Source organism: Scomber japonicus, chromosome 19 (genome assembly GCF_027409825.1).
Source record: "Scomber japonicus isolate fScoJap1 chromosome 19, fScoJap1.pri, whole genome shotgun sequence".
Classification (NCBI taxonomy): Eukaryota; Metazoa; Chordata; class Actinopteri; order Scombriformes; family Scombridae; genus Scomber; species Scomber japonicus.
Genome location: NC_070596.1, coordinates 6641145 through 6664525, shown reverse-complemented (window position 1 = coordinate 6664525; position 23381 = coordinate 6641145). Strand labels below are relative to the sequence as shown.

The following is a 23381-nucleotide window of genomic DNA, read 5'->3' as shown; positions in this document are numbered from 1 at the left end:
ATCACCCAAATTGACTGTCATCAGCCTATGGTATAGACATGGCAAGGCTTTAGGAAAGAAAGCAATTTAATAATATTATACATTTACATTAGTGTCGTGATTAAAAACCTAAACATCTGAATAGGCAAACATCTCTTATCAAATACTGTAGTATGGTCAAAAGACATAATAACTCTGTTTGCATTACAAACTAGAGATAGCATAACAAATGATGATTATACACTACGCGAACCTACAATGCAAAGACAATGATTCAAACATGTGCCACGTGGTTTGAGTGATAGCAGCGTCCATAGCAACCACCACAGATAGCACCATAGAGAGAAAGCTTGCAGAAAACTCCACAATAACTGACAAACTAAACATATTGTAGAGAAAGTTGAAATGAATGAAGTTGTTACTGCTGAAGTATTTTATTCTTTATGCTCTTGCCTCACACGCTGAAAAAGCCATTACTCCATACATTATAATTAGCTTGTAGCATTTAGCTTTAATTTACATACAATTAACTTAAATTTAAACACAAAAATAAATGCAAATTAATGTTTTACCTTGTTTACCACTTTCAACCGGGCTAATTAATTAGTGTTGTAGCCTCCCTTTATCCATGTGACGCTTGTTTACCTTTTTACTATCAAGTTACGTAAACTAGCTCGTTTCAGTTTGAAAAAATAAAATACACCCATTTAACAGGAAGTGTCAAAATAAAATACTTAAAATAATACATAGTAAATACGAATCGATATGCACTATGCTGATGTCCTTTACACACACACACACACACACACACACACACACACACACCAAAAAAAGCCATTTGTTCAATGTTTTATTACTATTTATTTCATTTTATTTAATGAATTGCATTATCTTTGATGCGGTGGCATTATTATTCATCTGATTAGACATAGGCTAGTACTATACTATAGCCTACTATGGAAGAGTTACACACACAGTGGTCTAAGGACTAATTGTAAAGTTAAATCGGTCCACTCTTCAGTCATTTAACAATTTTACACATACAAACAAACACGCATGCACACATGCGCACACGTGGTTAATGTTTACACCATCTTCTTGTTCTTTTTCATTGATTTTATGTTATTTAATAGCAACATGTGTTATTATTCATGCTTTGGCAATATTGTTTATCTGACATCCATGTCAACTAGTGCAGTACCCGTGCAAAATCTGTTTTTGCGTGTGTTTTTACTACAAAGTCAGACATCCGCAATTCTCCCGCATATTGATAGCGGCTCCCTGACGCGTGTATGTGTGTGTGCGATTATTAATGCAGCGCACATTAGAGCACAGCGTCCTGATAGCTCTGTGTTGCCGCTCAGAGCACAGAGAGAGAGAGAGAGAGAGAGAGAGAGAGAGAGAGAGAGAGAGAGAGAGAGAGAGAGAGAGCGATGACGTCATTTTCACAAAAAACACAAAATTGCGTATGATTCCCTAATTTGCATATCGAAGCCCATTTTGCATGTATGGAATATAAGTTTTCATTGTCAGTATGTTACGTCAGAGCTGGACAGTTCTCATTTTAGTTGCCCGCTGGTATTTCTCGGAGACTGCACGAAACTTCACTTGTCCAGAAGACAGGATTACTAACTTTCACTGGAGGATTTCTTTACAATGGATATATTACCGCTGCTGTTTTCCCTACCGTCAAGTGAAGATTTCAGTATATGGTAATTAATTGTGATAGAATTTAACAGGACAAGTTTAAACTAATTTTGAAGAGGGGGGGGGGTGATTAAGAGATTATTAATACAGGTTACTGAGAAACACGCACACACTTAGCAGCGACAGTGGCGTATTTATAACATACAATTGAAATAATACACACACAGACTTTCTTAAATTCATCTGATTTAACATTATACATAACGTTTTGGCCTTAACACACAGAGTTATTGGGCAGAGATAGAGAGATCAGTTATACTTTATTCATCCTGAAGGAAATTAAGGCATCCAGTGCACATAGGTCTTATAACATACACATGAAATAACACACACACAGCAACAAAGCCATTTGTTCAACGTATTATTCATCTGTGATTAGAAATAGTAGCTACTACACTATACAATGGTAGAGTTACACACACAGTAGTTTAAGGACTAATTGTAAAGTTAAATTGGTCCACTCTTCAGTCATTTAACAGAGGTGGGGGGGGGGGGGGTTGCAGGGGGGATGACGTCATTTTCACAAAAAACACAAAATTGCGTATGATTCCCTAATTTGCATATCGAAGCCCATTTTGCATGTATGGAATATAAATTTTCATTGTCAGTATGTTACATCACAGCTGGACAGTTCTCATTTTAGTTGCCCGCTGGTATTTCTCGGAGACTGCACGAAACTTCACTTGTCCAGAAAACAGGATTACTAACTTTCACTGGAGGATTTCTTTACAATGGATATATTACCGCTGCTGTTTTCCTCACTATGGATATATTACCGCTGCTGTTTTCCCTACCGTCAAGTGAAGATTTCAGTATATGGTAATTAATTGTGATAGAATTTAACAGGACAAGTTTAAACTAATTTTGAAGAGGGGGGGGTGATTAAGAGATTATTAATACAGGTTACTGAGAAACACGCACACACTTAGCAGCGACAGTGGCGTATTTATAACATACAATTGAAATAATACACACACAGACTTTCTTAAATTCATCTGATTTAACATTATACATAAAGTTTTGGCCTTAACACACAGAGTTATTGAGCAGAGATAGAGAGATCAGTTATACTTTATTCATCCTGAAGGAAATTAAGGCATCCAGTGCACATAGGTCTTATAACATACAAATGAAATAACACACACACAGCAACAAAGCCATTTGTTCAACGTATTATTCATCTGTGATTAGAAATAGTAGCTACTACACTATACAATGGTAGAGTTACACACACAGTGGACTAACTGTAAAGTTAAATTGGTCCACTCTTCAGTCATTTAACAGAGGGGGGGGGGGGGGGGGGTGACGTCATTTTCACAAAAAACACAAAATTGCGTATGATTCCCTAATTTGCATATCGAAGCAAATTTTGCATGTATGGAATATAAGTTTTCATTGTCAGTATGTTACGTCAGAGCTGGACAGTTCTCATAGTTGCCCGCTGGTATTTCTTGGAGACTGCACGAAACACTTGTCCAGAAGACAGGATTACTAACTTTCACTGGAGGATTTCTTTACAATGGATATATTACCGCTGCTGATTTCCTCACTATGGATATATTACCGCTGCTGTTTTCCTCACTATGGATATATTACCTGCTGCTGTTTTCCTCACTATGGATATATTACCTGCTGCTGTTTTCCTCACTATGGATATATTACCGCTGCTGTTTTCCTCACTATGGATATATTACCTGCTGATTTCCTCACTATGGATATATTACCTGCTGCTGTTTTCCTATGGATATATTACCTGCTGATTTCCTCACTATGGATATATTACCTGCTGATTTCCTCACTATGGATATATTACCGCTGCTGTTTTCCTCACTATGGATATATTACCTGCTGTTTTCCTCACTATGGATATATTACCTGCTGCTGTTTTCCTATGGATATATTACCGCTGCTGTTTTCCTCACTATGGATATATTACCTGCTGTTTTCCTCACTATGGATATATTACCTGCTGCTGTTTTCCTCACTCTGGATATATTACCGCTGCTGTTTTCCTCACTATGGATATATTACCTGCTGATTTCCTCACTATGGATATATTACCTGCTGCTGTTTTCCTATGGATATATTACCGCTGCTGATTTCCTCACTATGGATATATTACCTGCTGATTTCCTCACTATGGATATATTACCGCTGCTGTTTTCCTCACTATGGATATATTACCTGCTGCTGTTTTCCTATGGATATATCACCGCTGCTGTTTTGCATCTGGACATCCATCCACCGGGAGCCAACTGACAGTGATCGTCGTGCTTTCCTGGAAGCTGTGAGGTTTGCATCCTTCCTTTGAGTTCATGGGGTCCTGGTAAGTTTTTCATTTCTTTGACTTTTCAAACGTCCTGGATTCATGGAGGCATTGCTAATAGGCCACTGTCAAGTGAAGATTTCAGTATCTGGTAATTAATTGTGACAGAATTTAACAGTGCAAGGTTTAATCCAATTTTGAAGGGAGGAAAAACTAAGAGATTATTAACACATATTACTGAGAAACAAGCACACACACTATTTGAGCAGGGACAGTAGCGTATTTATGACATACAATTGAAATAACACACAGACACACACACACACACACAGACTTTCTTAAATTCATCTAATTTAACATTATACATGTTTTGGCCTTAACAATAATTGAGCAGAGACAGAGAGCTAAGATAAGGCATCCAGTGCACATAGTAGTTCTTATACAAATGAAATAACACACACGCACACACAAACATATTTCTTAAATTAATCTGATTTTTACATCATTATACATAAAGTTTTGGTATTTTATCCTCATGTGGAAGATCAGGCAGGGTGTAACATTCATGACAGATGTGTGCACTTCATGCAGTGCAGCCTTACTGTTTTTAGTGGAGGAATGAGTACTTCCACTACATTTACTTAGTGTTTTTACTCACAGATGCAATATATGACATTCAGCCTCACTACATGCTGCACTATTGCATCTCAGACCAAATGTGTCATTTACTCTGTAAGGTGTACTGTTGAGCTGTTTATGACGTGAATGTACCGTTGAGCTGTAATATGAGAAACTTTGTGACTTAAACATGACTGTATTATATGACAAAATGCAATGTTGTTATCATGAAACAAAATAGCTAAAACTTCATTTTCACACCAGACAAAAGCTTTCATATGATGATCTGGAAGTGTGAGAGTTATTTATAGGCAGTCATTCTAGCATTATGTTTGCTATGTGCTATTCAAATGTTCAGTCGTTTGTATTGTATTTTGCATTAATGTTGTTTACATGTCACTGAATGTATCCTGAATGTTGCAGAGTTCTGTTTGTTGTGCACAGCACAGATTGTTTCATTTGACTTTATCAAACATCTGCAGCATCACGATATGATTATTGCACTCCACTGTAGAAAATACCTTCAGACAACAACCAACCAAATTTCCCAAAATGAGACACACAAACCTCCAAACTAACTGTCAGGAGTGGAAACTGACATGAAATAAGACAAATAACCATCAAATCTCAGTCTGGAGTCTTGGTTTGATATAGGAAAGATGCTATGTGTGGTACCAACTCTCTGTGCAGGATTTCCCTTCTCTAGAGGTTACCTGCCCCTGTGTGCACCACGCATGTTGACCCACGGGGGTGACACTTTATTTTGTTTTTTATGTCTGTGACAGATTATAAGGTTAGATATTCAAACAACAGTGAAAAATAGGCTATAGCTCTGTAACTACACATTTCACTGTAGTCTCAATGTTTAAACCTTAGAATAAGTCACAGACATGAAGAAAGTGTCACTACACTGCATGTCGTAGTCGTAGTGCACGCTGGGGCAGAGGGCCTCTGGGAGCACAGAGAGTCGGTGACATATGGAGCTTCTTTTCTCAACTCCCACTTGCGTGTGATATTAGTTCAAACCAGGACTCCTGCGTCCTGTGTGACCTGCTCCCAGTTGGAGATTTAGTGTTGTTATTTTCCTTATTTTTTTGTCAGTTTAACCCTTCACTGTTAATTTGGAGGCTTGTGTGCTCAATTTGGGGAAATTGGTGTTGTCATGGAGATTGACAGCTGGGTTTGACTTCCCACATAATTAATATGCTACAAAAATAAAAGCATAATGTGTGAGGAGTTTTCCTAGCTGACACTGAAGTAGCCTCTACCAGACACCACCATGCCATATTATATGTCATTTAATTTCTCATTTCCCACAATTGAGCAAATGCTGCTGAGGGATGTGGGGATTGTGACTTCATTTACTGCTACACTGTCTTTACATAATGAATAGTTGTTTGTGAAAGGGACTGAATGTTGTGTATTGCATTGAAGTAAAAGTGCAGATGTATCAGTAAATATACTTGTTTGGCAGAGTGGAGCATGTCATTATTTGTTTATGTAAAATTGTAGCTGGTTGTGTTTTTGAGTTGTCTAGTTGATTGTAAGGGATCATATTTTACAAACTAATGATGTGTAAAATCTTAATTTGAAAAATAACAACAGCTGTTACATGTAGTAGAAGTATAAGAATATTTGCCTCTGAAATGAAGGGGTTTGATGCATGGACTTAAATGAATTACTTGCAATGTGTGAGATTGTTTTATTAAATAAAATTAATTAAAACAGGTTCATTTTTACTCTACTGCAAACTCATTGACAGTTAAAATAATTGTTTGTGTGTGGCTGTGGCTCAGGTAGAGTGAGCCGTCCACTAATGGGATCAGTGGTTCGATTCCCGGCTCCTCCAGTCCACATGTTGATGTGTCAAAGCACTTTGAGTGGTCATAAAGACCAGAAAAGTGTGTGTTGTATATTTCATCAAATATTTTCTGATGTATAGTAGCATGATCAGCTTAAACTTAAGGCCTACTGCAATGAAAACACTGTCTGTAATGTACTTGCATGAATGTACATTTAAGTTGTTGCTATATGGCGCAAAGTTATTTTTCTCAATTTCACAACTCCATTAGGTAAGTGTATTTTCATCAGTTTATGTTCTTTGTGTCTTTTCTTTTCAGCATTTTTTCTATTGTCTCTTTCCCTTTTACTTCATTTAGTTTTGTACTTGTGTATATTTTCTTTACATCATTTTTGTGACTTCTCGTTCCTCTTAACTTTGTTCTTTTACATCTTTCCTTTCAGTTGTATTTAATTCAACTTTTTCCCAACACTTTATACCTTTATGATTTAGTACACACATTTGTTTTCATAGTTTATTCAATTTCATGATTTCTCTTTCCTCTTCTCTCTTTACTATTTTTTAAATTTTTTTCTCTACGTTTTTACTTAAATCTTATATTGCACAATTTTTTTTGACTTTGTTTACTTTTGCATGTAACATTTCCACTTGTTGATCATGTTCATCACATCACAAATCACTCATTTTGTAATGTTAAGTTAAATTGTTTTTCTCTGCACTTTACATTTTGATTTAGTTCACACACTTAATTTCATGATTTATTCTTCCTCTTTTGACTTTGTTCTTCTTATCTATCCTTTCCTTTGTATTTAAGTATAACACTTTAACTTTAATCTCATCTAACATTACATTTTAAGAACATTTATAAATTACATTTTTCTTTGACAGTACTACATATAGTTTCATATGTTGAGTTTACTTTTGTTTATTGTAGTTTTTGCATGTTTCATTCATTTCTTTCACTTTTACTTTGTTTAATTTTAAATTTAACATTTCCACTTGTTGATCATGTCACAATCACAAATCACTCATTTTGTAATGTTAAGTTAAATTGTTTTTCTCTGCACTTTTTACATTTTAATTTAGTTCACACACTTAATTTCATGATTTATTCTTCCTGTTTTGACTTCTTATCTATCCTTTCCTTTGTATTTAAGTAAAACACTTTAACTTTAATCTCATCTAACATTTAAAACATTTTTAACTTTAATCTCATATTACATTACATTTTGAAAACATTTTTAAATTAAAGTTTTCTTTCACAGTACTACATATAGTTTCATATGTTGAGTTTACTTTTGTTTATTGTAGTTTTTGCATGTTTCATTCATTTCTTTCACTTTTACTTTTACATGATTCTTCCTCTTTTGACTTTGTTCTTCTTATCTATCCTTTCCTTTGTATTTAAGTAAAACACATTTTTAACTTTAATCTCATCTAACATTTAAAACATTTTAAACTTTATTCTCATATTACATTACATTTTAAAAACATTTTTAAATTACATAATTACAGTTTTCTTTCACAGTACTACATATAGTTTCATATGTTGAGTTTACTTTTGTTTACTGTAGTTTTTGCATGTTTCATTCATTTCTTTCACTTTCACTTGGTTTACTTTTGCACTTAACATTTCCACTTGTTGATCATGTTCATCACATCACAAATCACTCATTTTGTAATATTAAGTTAAATTGTTTTTCTCTGCACTTTACATTTTAATTTAGTTCACACACTTAATTTCATGATTGATCTTTCCTCTTTTGACTTTGTTCTTCTTATCTATCCTTTCCTTTGTATTTAAGTAAAACACAGTTTTAACTTTATTCTCATATTACATTACATTTTAAAAACATTTTTAAATTAAAGTTTTCTTTCACAGTACTACATATAGTTTCATATGTTGAGTTTACTTTTGTTTATTGTAGTTTTTGCATGTTTCATTCATTTCTTTCACTTTTACTTGGTTTACTTTTGCACTTGTTGATCATGTTCATCACATCACAATTCACTCATTTTGTAATATTAAGTTAAATTGTTTTTCTCTGCACTTTACATTTTGATTTAGTTCACACACTTAATTTCATGAGTTATTCTTCCTGTTTTGACTTCTTATCTATCCTTTCCTTTGTATTTAAGTATAACACATTTTTAACTTTAATCTCATATTGTATTACATTTTAAAAACATTTTTTAATTAAAGTTTTCTTTGACAGTACTACATATAGTTTCATATGTTGAGTTTCCTTTTGTTTATTGTAGTTTTTGCAATTTTTCATTCATTTCTTTCACTTTCACTTGGTTTACTTTTGCACTTCTTATCTATCCTTTCCTTTGTAAGTAAAACACATTTTTAACTTTAATCTCATATTACATTACATTTTAAGAACATTTTTAAATTACAGTTTTCTTTCACAGTACTACATATAGTTTCATATGTTGAGTTTACTTTTGTTTATTGTAGTTTTTGCATGTTTCATTCATTTCTTTCACTTTTACTTGGTTTACTTTTGCATTTAACATTTCCACTTGTTGATCATGTTCATCACAAATCACTAATTTTGTAATGTTAAGTTAAATTGTTTTTCTCTGCACTTTACATTTTGATTTAGTTCACACACTTAATTTCATGATTTATTGTTCCTGTTTTGACTTTGTTCTTCTTATCTATCCTTTCCTTTGTATTTAAGTAAAACACTTTAACTTTAATCTCATCTAACATTTAAAACATTTTTAACTTTATTCTCATATTACATTACATTTTAAAAACATTTTTAAATTAAAGTTTTCTTTCACAGTACTACATATAGTTTCATATGTTGAGTTTACTTTTGTTTATTGTAGTTTTTGCATTTTTTCATTCATTTCTTTCACTTTTACTTGGTTTACTTTTGCACTTAACATTTCCACTTGTTGATCATGTTCATCACAAATCACTCATTTTGTAATGTTAAGTTAAATTGTTTTTCTCTGCACTTTTTACATTTTAATTTAGTTCACACACTTAATTTCATGATTGATCTTTCCTCTTTTGACTTTGTTCTTCTTATCTATCCTTTCCTTTGTATTTAAGTAAAACACATTTTTAACTTTAATCTCATATTACATTACATTTTAAGAACATTTTTAAATTACATTTTTCTTTGACAGTAGCCTACTACATATAGTTTCATATGTTGGGTTTCCTTTTGTTTACTGTAGTTTTTGCATGTTTCATTAATTTCTTTCACTTTTACTTGGTTTACTTTTGCACTTAACATTTCCACTTGTTGATCATGTTCATCACATCACAAATCACTCATTTTGTAATATTAAGTTAAATTGTTTTTCTCTGCACTTTACATTTTGATTTAGTTCACACACTTAATTTCATGATTGATCTTTCCTCTTTTGACTTTGTTCTTCTTATCTATCCTTTCCTTTGTATTTAAGTAAAACACATTTTTAACTTTAATCTTATATTATATTACATTTTAAGAACATTTTTAAATTACATTTTTCTTTCACAGTACTACATATAGTTTCATATGTTGAGTTTACTTTTGTTTATTGTAGTTTTTGCATTTTTTCATTCATTTCTTTCACTTGGTTTACTTTTGCACTTAACATTTCCACTTGTTGATCATGTTCATCACATCACAAATCACTCATTTTGTAATATTAAGTTAAATTGTTTTTCTCTGCACTTTACATTTTGATTTAGTTCACACACTTAATTTCATGATTGATCTTTCCTCTTTTGACTTCTTATCTATCCTTTCCTTTGTATTTAAGTAAAACACATTTTTAACTTTAATCTCATATTGCATTAAAAACATTTTTAACTTTATTCTCATATTACATTACATTTTAAAAACATTTTTAATTACAGTTTTCTTTCACAGTACTACATATAGTTTCATATGTTGAGTTTACTTTTGTTTATTGTAGTTTTTGCATTTTTTCATTCATTTCTTTCACTTTTACTTGGTTTACTTTTGCACTTAACATTTCCACTTGTTGATCATGTTCATCACAAATCACTCATTTTGTAATGTTAAGTTAAATTGTTTTTCTCTGCACTTTTTACATTTTAATTTAGTTCACACACTTAATTTCATGATTTATTCTTCCTCTTTTTACTTTGTTCTTCTTATCTATCCTTTCCTTTGTATTTAAGTAAAACACTTTAACTTTAATCTCATCTAACATTTAAAACATTTTAAACTTTATTCTCATATTACATTACATTTTAAAAACATTTTTAAATTAAAGTTTTCTTTCACAGTACTACATATAGTTTCATATGTTGAGTTTCCTTTTGTTTATTGTAGTTTTTGCATTTTTTCATTCATTTCTTTCACTTTTACTTGGTTTACTTTTGCACTTAACATTTCCACTTGTTGATCATGTTCATCACATCACAAATCACTCATTTTGTAATGTTAAGTTAAATTGTTTTTCTCTGCACTTTACATTTTGATTTAGTTCACACACTTAATTTCATGATTTATTCTTTGATTTAGTTCACACACTTAATTTCATGATTGATCTTTCCTCTTTTGACTTTGTTCTTCTTATCTATCCTTTCCTTTGTATTTAAGTAAAACAAATTTTTAACTTTAATCTCATATTACATTACATTTTAAGAACATTTTTAAATTACATTTTTCTTTGACAGTAGCCTACTACATATAGTTTCATATGTTGGGTTTCCTTTTGTTTATTGTAGTTTTTGCATGTTTCATTAATTTCTTTCACTTTTACTTGGTTTACTTTTGCACTTAACATTTCCACTTGTTGATCATGTTCATCACATCACAAACCACTCATTTTGTAATGTTAAGTTAAATTGTTTTTCTCTGCACTTTACATTTTGATTTAGTTCACACACTTAATTTCATGATTGATCTTTCCTCTTTTGACTTTGTTCTTCTTATCTATCCTTTCCTTTGTATTTAAGTAAAACACATTTTTAACTTTAATCTTATATTATATTACATTTTAAGAACATTTTTAAATTACATTTTTCTTTCACAGTACTACATATAGTTTCATATGTTGAGTTTACTTTTGTTTATTGTAGTTTTTGCATTTTTTCATTCATTTCTTTCACTTGGTTTACTTTTGCACTTAACATTTCCACTTGTTGATCATGTTCATCACAAATCACTCATTTTGTAATATTAAGTTAAATTGTTTTTCTCTGCACTTTACATTTTGATTTAGTTCACACACTTAATTTCATGATTGATCTTTCCTCTTTTGACTTCTTATCTATCCTTTCCTTTGTATTTAAGTAAAACACATTTTTAACTTTAATCTCATATTGCATTAAAAACATTTTTAACTTTAATCTCATCTAACATTACATTTTAAAAACATTTTTAATTACATTTTTCTTTCACAGTACTACATATAGTTTCATATGTTGAGTTTACTTTTGTTTATTGTAGTTTTTGCATTTTTTCATTCATTTCTTTCACTTTTACTTGGTTTACTTTTGCACTTAACATTTCCACTTGTTGATCATGTTCATCACAAATCACTCATTTTGTAATGTTAAGTTAAATTGTTTTTCTCTGCACTTTACATTTTAATTTAGTTCACACACTTAATTTCATGATTTATTCTTCCTCTTTTTACTTTGTTCTTCTTATCTATCCTTTCCTTTGTATTTAAGTAAAACACTTTAACTTTAATCTCATCTAACATTTAAAACATTTTAAACTTTATTCTCATATTACATTACATTTTAAAAACATTTTTAAATTAAAGTTTTCTTTCACAGTACTACATATAGTTTCATATGTTGAGTTTCCTTTTGTTTATTGTAGTTTTTGCATTTTTTCATTCATTTCTTTCACTTTTACTTGGTTTACTTTTGCACTTAACATTTCCACTTGTTGATCATGTTCATCACATCACAAATCACTCATTTTGTAATGTTAAGTTAAATTGTTTTTCTCTGCACTTTACATTTTGATTTAGTTCACACACTTAATTTCATGATTGATCTTTCCTCTTTTGACTTTGTTCTTCTTATCTATCCTTTCCTTTGTATTTAAGTGTAACACATTTTTAACTTTATTCTCATATTGTATTACATTTTAAAAACATTTTTTAATTAAAGTTTTCTTTCACAGTACTACATATAGTTTCATATGTTGAGTTTACTTTTGTTTATTGTAGTTTTTGCATTTTTTCATTCATTTCTTTCACTTGGTTTACTTTTGCACTTCTTATCTATCGTTTCCTTTGTAAGTAAAACACATTTTTAACTTTAATCTCATATTACATTACATTTTAAGAACATTTTTAAATTACATTTTTCTTTCACAGTACTACATATAGTTTCATATGTTGAGTTTACTTTTGTTTATTGTAGTTTTTGCATGTTTCATTCATTTCTTTCACTTGGTTTACTTTTGCACTTCTTATCTATCGTTTCCTTTGTAAGTAAAACACATTTTTAACTTTAATCTCATATTACATTACATTTTAAAAACATTTTTAATTACATTTTTCTTTCACAGTACTACATATAGTTTCATATGTTGAGTTTACTTTTGTTTATTGTAGTTTTTGCATTTTTTCATTCATTTCTTTCACTTTTACTTGGTTTACTTTTGCTCTTAACATTTCCACTTGTTGATCATGTTCATCACAAATCACTCATTTTGTAATATTAAGTTAAATTGTTTTTCCTCTGCACTTTACATTTTGATTTAGTTCACACACTTAATTTCATGATTGATCTTTCCTCTTTTGACTTTGTTCTTCTTATCTATCCTTTCCTTTGTATTTAAGTAAAACAAATTTTTAACTTTAATCTCATATTACATTACATTTTAAGAACATTTTTAAATTACATTTTTCTTTCACAGTACTACATATAGTTTCATATGTTGAGTTTACTTTTGTTTATTGTAGTTTTTGCATTTTTTCATTCATTTCTTTCACTTTTACTTGGTTTACTTTTGCACTTAACATTTCCACTTGTTGATCATGTTCATCACATCACAATTCACTCATTTTGTAATGTTAAGTTAAATTGTTTTTCTCTGCACTTTTTACATTTTAATTTAGTTCACACACTTAATTTCATGATTTATTCTTCCTCTTTTGACTTTGTTCTTCTTATCTATCCTTTCCTTTGTATTTAAGTAAAACACTTTAACTTTAATCTCATGTAACATTTAAAACATTTTAAACTTTATTCTCATATTACATTACATTTTAAAAACATTTTTAAATTAAAGTTTTCTTTCACAGTACTACATATAGTTTCATATGTTGAGTTTCCTTTTGTTTATTGTAGTTTTTGCAATTTTTCATTCATTTCTTTCACTTTCACTTGGTTTACTTTTGCACTTCTTATCTATCCTTTCCTTTGTAAGTAAAACACATTTTTAACTGTAATCTCATATTACATTAAAAACATTTTTAAATTACATAATTAAAGTTTTCTTTCACAGTACTACATATAGTTTCATATGTTGAGTTTACTTTTGTTTACTGTAGTTTTTGCATGTTTCATTCATTTCTTTCACTTTTACTTGGTTTACTTTTGCATTTAACATTTCCACTTGTTGATCATGTTCATCACATCACAATTCACTCATTTTGTAATGTTAAGTTAAATTGTTTTTCTCTGCACTTTACATTTTGATTTAGTTCACACACTTAATTTCATGATTTATTCTTCCTCTTTTGACTTCTTATCTATCCTTTCCTTTGTATTTAAGTATAACACTTTAACTTTAATCTCATCTAACATTACATTTTAAGAAAATTTTTAAATTACATTTTTCTTTCACAGTACTACATATAGTTTCATATGTTGAGTTTACTTTTGTTTATTGTAGTTTTTGCATTTTTTCATTCATTTCTTTCACTTTTACTTGGTTTACTTTTGCACTTAACATTTCCACTTGTTGATCATGTTCATCACATCACAAATCACTCATTTTGTAATGTTAAGTTAAATTGTTTTTCTCTGCACTTTACATTTTGATTTAGTTCACACACTTAATTTCATGATTTATTCTTCCTCTTTTGACTTTGTCCTTCTTATTGTGTGGGAGCTGCAAAGCTCCCACACTATGTTATCTTCGCTCTTTATATATTATTATTATTTCGCCGTTTTTCGTAGTGTAACTAGTCCTACACGATTTGTCGTATCAACTTCGTTTCAATGTCAAATTGTACATATCCATAAGGAGATGTGTGCTATTACTTTTCATATCTCTAACATATTCCATTGATTTTATATAATTTTTTAAAACATTAAAATTTATAATGGAAAGTCAATGGGAGCAATGTTTGAAAGCTCATATCTCAAAAAGTAAAAGTGCTAAAGTATTCAAACTTCAACTACAGGTGGCCCATGAGCAAATGCTTCACATATTGTAAAGAATGATCTGTAGCGCCACCATGTGGTCACTTATTACATGTTTTACATTTTGGCTTATAACTCATGAACCGTAAGGCGTATTCAAACAATCTTTGCACAGTGTGTTCCTTGGATGGTACCAAGTAGACTGATATAGGCCACGCCCATTTGCGTCTAGAACATTTTTCCGCCATTTTGATTTTTTTGAAAAATACATTTTTTACTACTTTTGGCACATTTTTCATCCAATCTTCACCAAACTTGGTACACAACATGTTTAGAGGACCCCGAACACAGCTATTATCTTCGTTTTGTGGTAACCCTTACCGTTTGTCCGTAATTGGTTAGCAAACTTTTGAGGGCGTGGCCTGATGCATTTAACGATCAATAACTCTTCAATGCCGATTCGGATCACCACCAAATTTGATAATCTTGTACACATGGTGGCACTGTACCATTATGTAAAATTTGATACAATTTTACCAAATGGGGGCGCTACTGTAATATTATAACACAATATTCCTACAGTTCTGTTGTCTTCAATGAAATGAAACTTGGTACATTAGTTCTCCATGTCAATGTGTACGATATAGTGAAACATGGAGCCAATAGCCCCACCTTGTGGCCATTAGTGAAACACCAACATATGACTTATTCAGTTCCATATCTTTTAATGTCAACCTTCTATGATGACAGCAGAATTGTACAGATGGGGATATTGAACACCTTTGTGGTATTTAATGAAACTTCACCTGTAGGTGGCGCCACAAAATGTTGAATAATTGCTGCTCCAACAGAAATCTGCAGTGAAGGTAGCAATAACAGGAATGGTGGCAGCGGCTGCATCTGGCAGTTTGCGAGGGATGCGTCTGCCAGTTTGCAGCTCCCACACGCAATTTCTTATGAAATTGCAAAATTTTCTAGTCTATCCTTTCCTTTGTATTTAAGTAAAACACTTTAACTTTAATCTCATCTAACATTTAAAACATTTTAAACTTTATTCTCATATTACATTACATTTTAAAAACATTTATAAATTACAGTTTTCTTTCACAGTACTACATATAGTTTCATATGTTGAGTTTACTTTTGTTTATTGTAGTTTTTGCATGTTTCATTCATTTCTTTCACTTTTACTTGGTTTACTTTTGCACTTAACATTTCCACTTGTTGATCATGTTCATCACATCACAAATCACTCATTTTGTAATATTAAGTTAAATTGTTTTTCTCTGCACTTTTTACATTTTAATTTAGTTCACACACTTAATTTCATGATTTATTCTTCCTGTTTTGACTTCTTATCTATCCTTTCCTTTGTATTTAAGTAAAACACTTTAACTTTAATCTCATCTAACATTTAAAACATTTTTAACTTTATTCTCATATTACATTACATTTTAAAACATTTTTAAATTAAAGTTTTCTTTGACAGTACTACATATAGTTTCATATGTTGAGTTTCCTTTTGTTTATTGTAGTTTTTGCAATTTTTCATTCATTTCTTTCACTTTCACTTGGTTTACTTTTGCACTTCTTATCTATCCTTTCCTTTGTAAGTAAAACACAGTTTTAACTTTAATCTCATATTACATTACATTTTAAGAACATTTTTAAATTAAAGTTTTCTTTCACAGTACTACATATAGTTTCATATGTTGAGTTTACTTTTGTTTCATTCATTTCTTTCACTTTTACTTGGTTTACTTTTGCACTTAACATTTCCACTTGTTGATCATGTTCATCACATCACAAATCACTCATTTTGTAATGTTAAGTTAAATTGTTTTTCTCTGCACTTTACATTTTGATTTAGTTCACACACTTAATTTCATGATTTATTCTTCCTCTTTTGACTTTGTTCTTCTTATTGTGTGGGAGCTGCAAAGCTCCCACACTATGTTATCTTCGCTCTTTATATATTATTATTATTTCGCCGTTTTTCGTAGTGTAACTAGTCCTACACGATTTGTCGTATCAACTTCGTTTCAATGTCAAATTGTACATATCCATAAGGAGATGTGTGCTATTACTTTTCATATCTCTAACATATTCCATTGATTTTATATAATTTTTTAAAACATTAAAATTTATAATGGAAAGTCAATGGGAGCAATGTTTGAAAGCTCATATCTCAAAAAGTAAAAGTGCTAAAGTATTCAAACTTCAACTACAGGTGGCCCATGAGCAAATGCTTCACATATTGTAAAGAATGATCTGTAGCGCCACCATGTGGTCAGTTATTACATGTTTTACATTTTGGCTTATAACTCATGAACCGTAAGGCGTATTCAAACAATCTTTGCACAGTGTGTTCCTTGGATGGTACCAAGTAGACTGATATAGGCCACGCCCATTTGCGTCTAGAACATTTTTCCGCCATTTTGATTTTTTTGAAAAATACATTTTTTACTACTTTTGGCACATTTTTCATCCAATCTTCACCAAACTTGGTACACAACATGTTTAGAGGACCCCGAACACAGCTATTATCTTCGTTTTGTGGTAACCCTTACCGTTTGTCCGTAATTGGTTAGCAAACTTTTGAGGGCGTGGCCTGATGCATTTAACGATCAATAACTCTTCAATGCCGATTCGGATCACCACCAAATTTGATAATCTTGTACACATGGTGGCACTGTACCATTATGTAAAATTTGATACAATTTTACCAAATGGGGGCGCTACTGTAATATTATAACACAATATTCCTACAGTTCTGTTGTCTTCAATGAAATGAAACTTGGTACATTAGTTCTCCATGTCAATGTGTACGATATAGTGAAACATGGAGCCAATAGCCCCACCTTGTGGCCATTAGTGAAACACCAACATATGACTTATTCAGTTCCATATCTTTTAATGTCAACCTTCTATGATGACAGCAGAATTGTACAGATGGGGATATTGAACACCTTTGTGGTATTTAATGAAACTTCACCTGTAGGTGGCGCCACAAAATGTTGAATAATTGCTGCTCCAACAGAAATCTGCAGTGAAGGTAGCAATAACAGGAATGGTGGCAGCGGCTGCATCTGGCAGTTTGCGAGGGATGCGTCTGCCAGTTTGCAGCTCCCACACGCAATTTCTTATGAAATTGCAAAATTTTCTAGTCTATCCTTTCCTTTGTATTTAAGTAAAACACTTTAACTTTAATCTCATCTAACATTTAAAACATTTTAAACTTTATTCTCATATTACATTACATTTTAAAAACATTTATAAATTACAGTTTTCTTTCACAGTACTACATATAGTTTCATATGTTGAGTTTACTTTTGTTTATTGTAGTTTTTGCATGTTTCATTCATTTCTTTCACTTTTACTTGGTTTACTTTTGCACTTAACATTTCCACTTGTTGATCATGTTCATCACATCACAAATCACTCATTTTGTAATATTAAGTTAAATTGTTTTTCTCTGCACTTTTTACATTTTAATTTAGTTCACACACTTAATTTCATGATTTATTCTTCCTGTTTTGACTTCTTATCTATCCTTTCCTTTGTATTTAAGTATAACACTTTAACTTTAATCTCATCTAACATTTAAAACATTTTTAACTTTATTCTCATATTACATTACATTTTAAAAACATTTTTAAATTAAAGTTTTCTTTGACAGTACTACATATAGTTTCATATGTTGAGTTTCCTTTTGTTTATTGTAGTTTTTGCAATTTTTCATTCATTTCTTTCACTTTCACTTGGTTTACTTTTGCACTTCTTATCTATCCTTTCCTTTGTAAGTAAAACACAGTTTTAACTTTATTCTCATATTACATTACATTTTAAGAACATTTTTAAATTAAAGTTTTCTTTCACAGTACTACATATAGTTTCATATGTTGAGTTTACTTTTGTTTCATTCATTTCTTTCACTTTTACTTGGTTTACTTTTGCACTTAACATTTCCACTTGTTGATCATGTTCATCACATCACAAATCACTCATTTTGTAATGTTAAGTTAAATTGTTTTTCTCTGCACTTTACATTTTGATTTAGTTCACACACTTAATTTCATGATTGATCTTTCCTCTTTTGACTTCTTATCTATCCTTTCCTTTGTATTTAAGTAAAACACATTTTTAACTTTAATCTCATATTACATTACATTTTAAAAACATTTTTAATTACATTTTTCTTTCACAGTACTACATATAGTTTCATATGTTGAGTTTCCTTTTGTTTATTGTAGTTTTTGCATTTTTTCATTCATTTCTTTCACTCTTACTTGGTTTACTTTTGCACTTAACATTTCCACTTGTTGATCATGTTCATCACATCACAAATCACTCATTTTGTAATGTTAAGTTAAATTGTTTTTCTCTGCACTTTACATTTTGATTTAGTTCACACACTTAATTTCATGATTTATTCTTCCTGTTTTGACTTCTTATCTATCCTTTCCTTTGTATTTAAGTATAACACTTTAACTTTAATCTCATCTAACATTTAAAACATTTTAAACTTTATTCTCATATTACATTACATTTTAAAAACATTTTTAAATTACATAATTACAGTTTTCTTTCACAGTACTACATATAGTTTCATATGTTGAGTTTACTTTTGTTTACTGTAGTTTTTGCATGTTTCATTCATTTCTTTCACTTTCACTTGGTTTACTTTTGCACTTAACATTTCCACTTGTTGATCATGTTCATCACATCACAAATCACTCATTTTGTAATATTAAGTTAAATTGTTTTTCTCTGCACTTTTTACATTTTAATTTAGTTCACACACTTAATTTCATGATTTATTCTTCCTGTTTTGACTTCTTATCTATCCTTTGTATTTAAGTAAAACACTTTAACTTTAATCTCATCTAACATTTAAAACATTTTTAACTTTATTCTCATATTACATTACATTTTAAAAACATTTTTAAATTAAAGTTTTCTTTGACAGTACTACATATAGTTTCATATGTTGAGTTTCCTTTTGTTTATTGTAGTTTTTGCAATTTTTCATTCATTTCTTTCACTTTCACTTGGTTTACTTTTGCACTTCTTATCTATCCTTTCCTTTGTAAGTAAAACACAGTTTTAACTTTAATCTCATATTACATTACATTTTAAGAACATTTTTAAATTACATTTTTCTTTCACAGTACTACATATAGTTTCATATGTTGAGTTTCCTTTTGTTTATTGTAGTTTTTGCAATTTTTCATTCATTTCTTTCACTTTCACTTGGTTTACTTTTGCACTTCTTATCTATCCTTTCCTTTGTAAGTAAAACACAGTTTTAACTTTAATCTCATATTATATTACATTTTAAGAACATTTTTAAATTAAAGTTTTCTTTCACAGTACTACATATAGTTTCATATGTTGAGTTTACTTTTGTTTATTGTAGTTTTTGCATTTTTTCATTCATTTCTTTCACTTGGTTTACTTTTGCACTTAACATTTCCACTTGTTGATCATGTTCATCACAAATCACTCATTTTGTAATATTAAGTTAAATTGTTTTTCTCTGCACTTTACATTTTGATTTAGTTCACACACTTAATTTCATGATTGATCTTTCCTCTTTTGACTTCTTATCTATCCTTTCCTTTGTATTTAAGTAAAACACATTTTTAACTTTAATCTCATATTGCATTAAAAACATTTTTAACTTTATTCTCATATTACATTACATTTTAAAAACATTTTTAATTACATTTTTCTTTCACAGTACTACATATAGTTTCATATGTTGAGTTTACTTTTGTTTATTGTAGTTTTTGCATTTTTTCATTCATTTCTTTCACTTTTACTTGGTTTACTTTTGCACTTAACATTTCCACTTGTTGATCATGTTCATCACATCACAAATCACTCATTTTGTAATGTTAAGTTAAATTGTTTTTCTCTGCACTTTACATTTTGATTTAGTTCACACACTTAATTTCATGATTTATTCTTCCTGTTTTGACTTCTTATCTATCCTTTCCTTTGTATTTAAGTATAACACTTTAACTTTAATCTCATCTAACATTTAAAACATTTTAAACTTTATTCTCATATTACATTACATTTTAAAAACATTTATAAATTACAGTTTTCTACAGTTCTACAGTTTTCTTTCACAGTACTACATATAGTTTCATATGTTGAGTTTACTTTTGTTTATTGTAGTTTTTGCATTTTTTCATTCATTTCTTTCACTTGGTTTACTTTTGCACTTCTTATCTATCCTTTCCTTTGTAAGTAAAACACATTTTAAACTTTAAACTCATATTACATTAAAAACATTTTTAAATTACATTTTTCTTTCACAGTACTACATATAGTTTCATATGTTGAGTTTACTTTTGTTTATTGTAGTTTTTGCATGTTTCATTCATTTCTTTCACTTTTACTTTGTTTAATTTCCACTTGTTGATCATGTTCATCACATCACAAATCACTCATTTTGTAATATTAAGTTAAATTGTTTTTCTCTGCACTTTACATTTTGATTTAGTTCACACACTTAATTTCATGATTGATCTTTCCTCTTTTGACTTTGTTCTTCTTATCTATCCTTTCCTTTGTATTTATTTATTTCTTTCTCTTTTACTTTGTTTAATTTTAAACTTAACATTTATTGTTGTTGATCATGTTTATCACATTATAAATCACTCATTTTGTAATATTAAGTTAAATTGTTTTTCACATTGCTTTATTTCATTTTACATGTTGTGATGTTTTCTTTGTGTTTCTGCAGCTTGTTCTCATTCTGTTTTTTGCAGCAGGTAACTGGAGGGTGGAGTCCTTTAACACCGTAGTTGGAAGCACCTGGGCCCGTTTATTATTGTTTATTTAATCCAACATTTTTATTTTCCACTCACACACATTCACCACTAATTTGACTGATGCTCACACCTCATTATTTTGTTTTTGTGTATTTGTGCTAATTCCTATGTTAATGTTTGAATAAATCACTTCTTCACAGGTCGCCACATATCTTAAGTTTCCTTTTGTTCTTACATTTTTTTCCCCCATTCTTTTGTTTCTCTTTCATTTCACTTACATATATACTTTACTTTTCTTCTTGTCGTCATGTCTTTAAATCACATTATAAACAAGTTATTTGCTAAGGTTAAGTTACACTACTAAATTTTTCTTACATTTTTTTTTACCTTTCCGATTTAGTTCAAGTTCTTTTCTCGTAGTTTCATATGATTTATCTTTCTTCTTTTTCATCTTTTCTTTCCTTTGTATTTAATTCAATTTTTCATATTAGTCATATGAGTCTCTTTTTTAAGTTTTAACTTTTACAGTACTATTTAAATTGTATGTAAAGTTCCCAGGTTTTTTTTAATAAAAATCCACTCTTCTTTTCTCTTTTGTTTCACTTACTTTAATACTTCACTTCTCTTTTTGTTGATCATGTTTTTTTTCATCTCAGTACGTCAGTGTGGAAGTGGGTGTGGTTTGGGCAGACAGCTGTTGGAGAGGGCAGAGCTGGCTCAGCAGGAGCAGCACCAGGTGAGTTGGTTGGCACAGCTGTGCTGAGTTATCTAATTAAGCTCTCCTGTTTCTCTGCAGTCGTGGCTGGACTGATGGAGCACCTGAGACAGAGGAGAGGTTGTTTCCTAGAAGGGCTGTGTACCTTAGCGCTGGACAGCAACAGCATGGAGCAGTGTGTCTTTTTGTGTTATTTTGTGTTATTTTGTGTAGTCCACCAAATAAACTGGTTAATTGAACTCTCTGTCTTCCTGTGCTCTATGCTGAGTGAACAACATGTGCTACAATCACTTACGTGTCACTTTGTCATGTTAACTAGATTTTCTTAGTGTTTTTTACCATCCCAATTTAGTTAACTTTTTTCAGTTTGTTTAATTTTACAATTTAAAGTTCCTCTTTTCACTTTGTCTTTCATGTTTCCTTTCCTTTGTATTTAATTTAATGTTTTACTGTAATCTTACATTGTACTATGTATTAGAAACATACATAGTATATACATTCTTTTAAAAGTACTATCTTATTTTATGTAAATTTGTTTTGTTTTTAGTCAACTGTAAACCCTGTTAAGTTAGACATCAACAAGTTGCCTCCAATTTCTAAGTTTATGAACTTAAAAGTCAAGTTTTCAGAGCTGAATTATTTGAATCAAACAGTGTGTATGCATTCTGATTACAGGTCAATTAAAAGTGCTTATTAATTTAACTTAAAACTAAAAAGTACACACACATTCTTGTATGCCTTTTTTTAATTAAATGTAAATCAAACATTAAGTAAACTCAATTACTTGACTCACAACTTAAACGTTGAGGTAACTTATTGCCTCAATTATTTTCAGTACAAGACAAGACAGAGGAAAACATAATTAAACAAAGAAAGGTATATAAAGTGCAAAGGCAATATGTACTTTTAGTTATCTGGTTAAAACCTAAACAGGACAACAGAACAGCATCTTTGGTGAAATTACAATCCACACTGTTTGAGCCCTTTAATTCTAAAACTAGGAAGAATTAAAGTGCAGCAAGTTTTAAAACAATCACATTTGTAAGTGTTATTTTCACTACAGTTTGGGATAACTGAGGTGTGGTGCATAGATAAGTCCAAACATTACCAGTCTTCACTGTTAATCTGCCAAACTAGTCATGGGATGACTACATCTGATCAGATGGGGAAAAACGAACTACTGCATGAAG

General features: G+C 30.3%; 1 protein-coding gene across 1 annotated transcript in view; it reads left to right on the top strand.

Annotated features, from left to right (window-relative positions):
* c7b (complement component 7b) overlaps positions 1 to 23381 on the top strand; it is a 309407-nt gene that overhangs the window by 19689 nt on the left and 266337 nt on the right. The gene's annotated exons all lie outside the window — the stretch shown is intronic.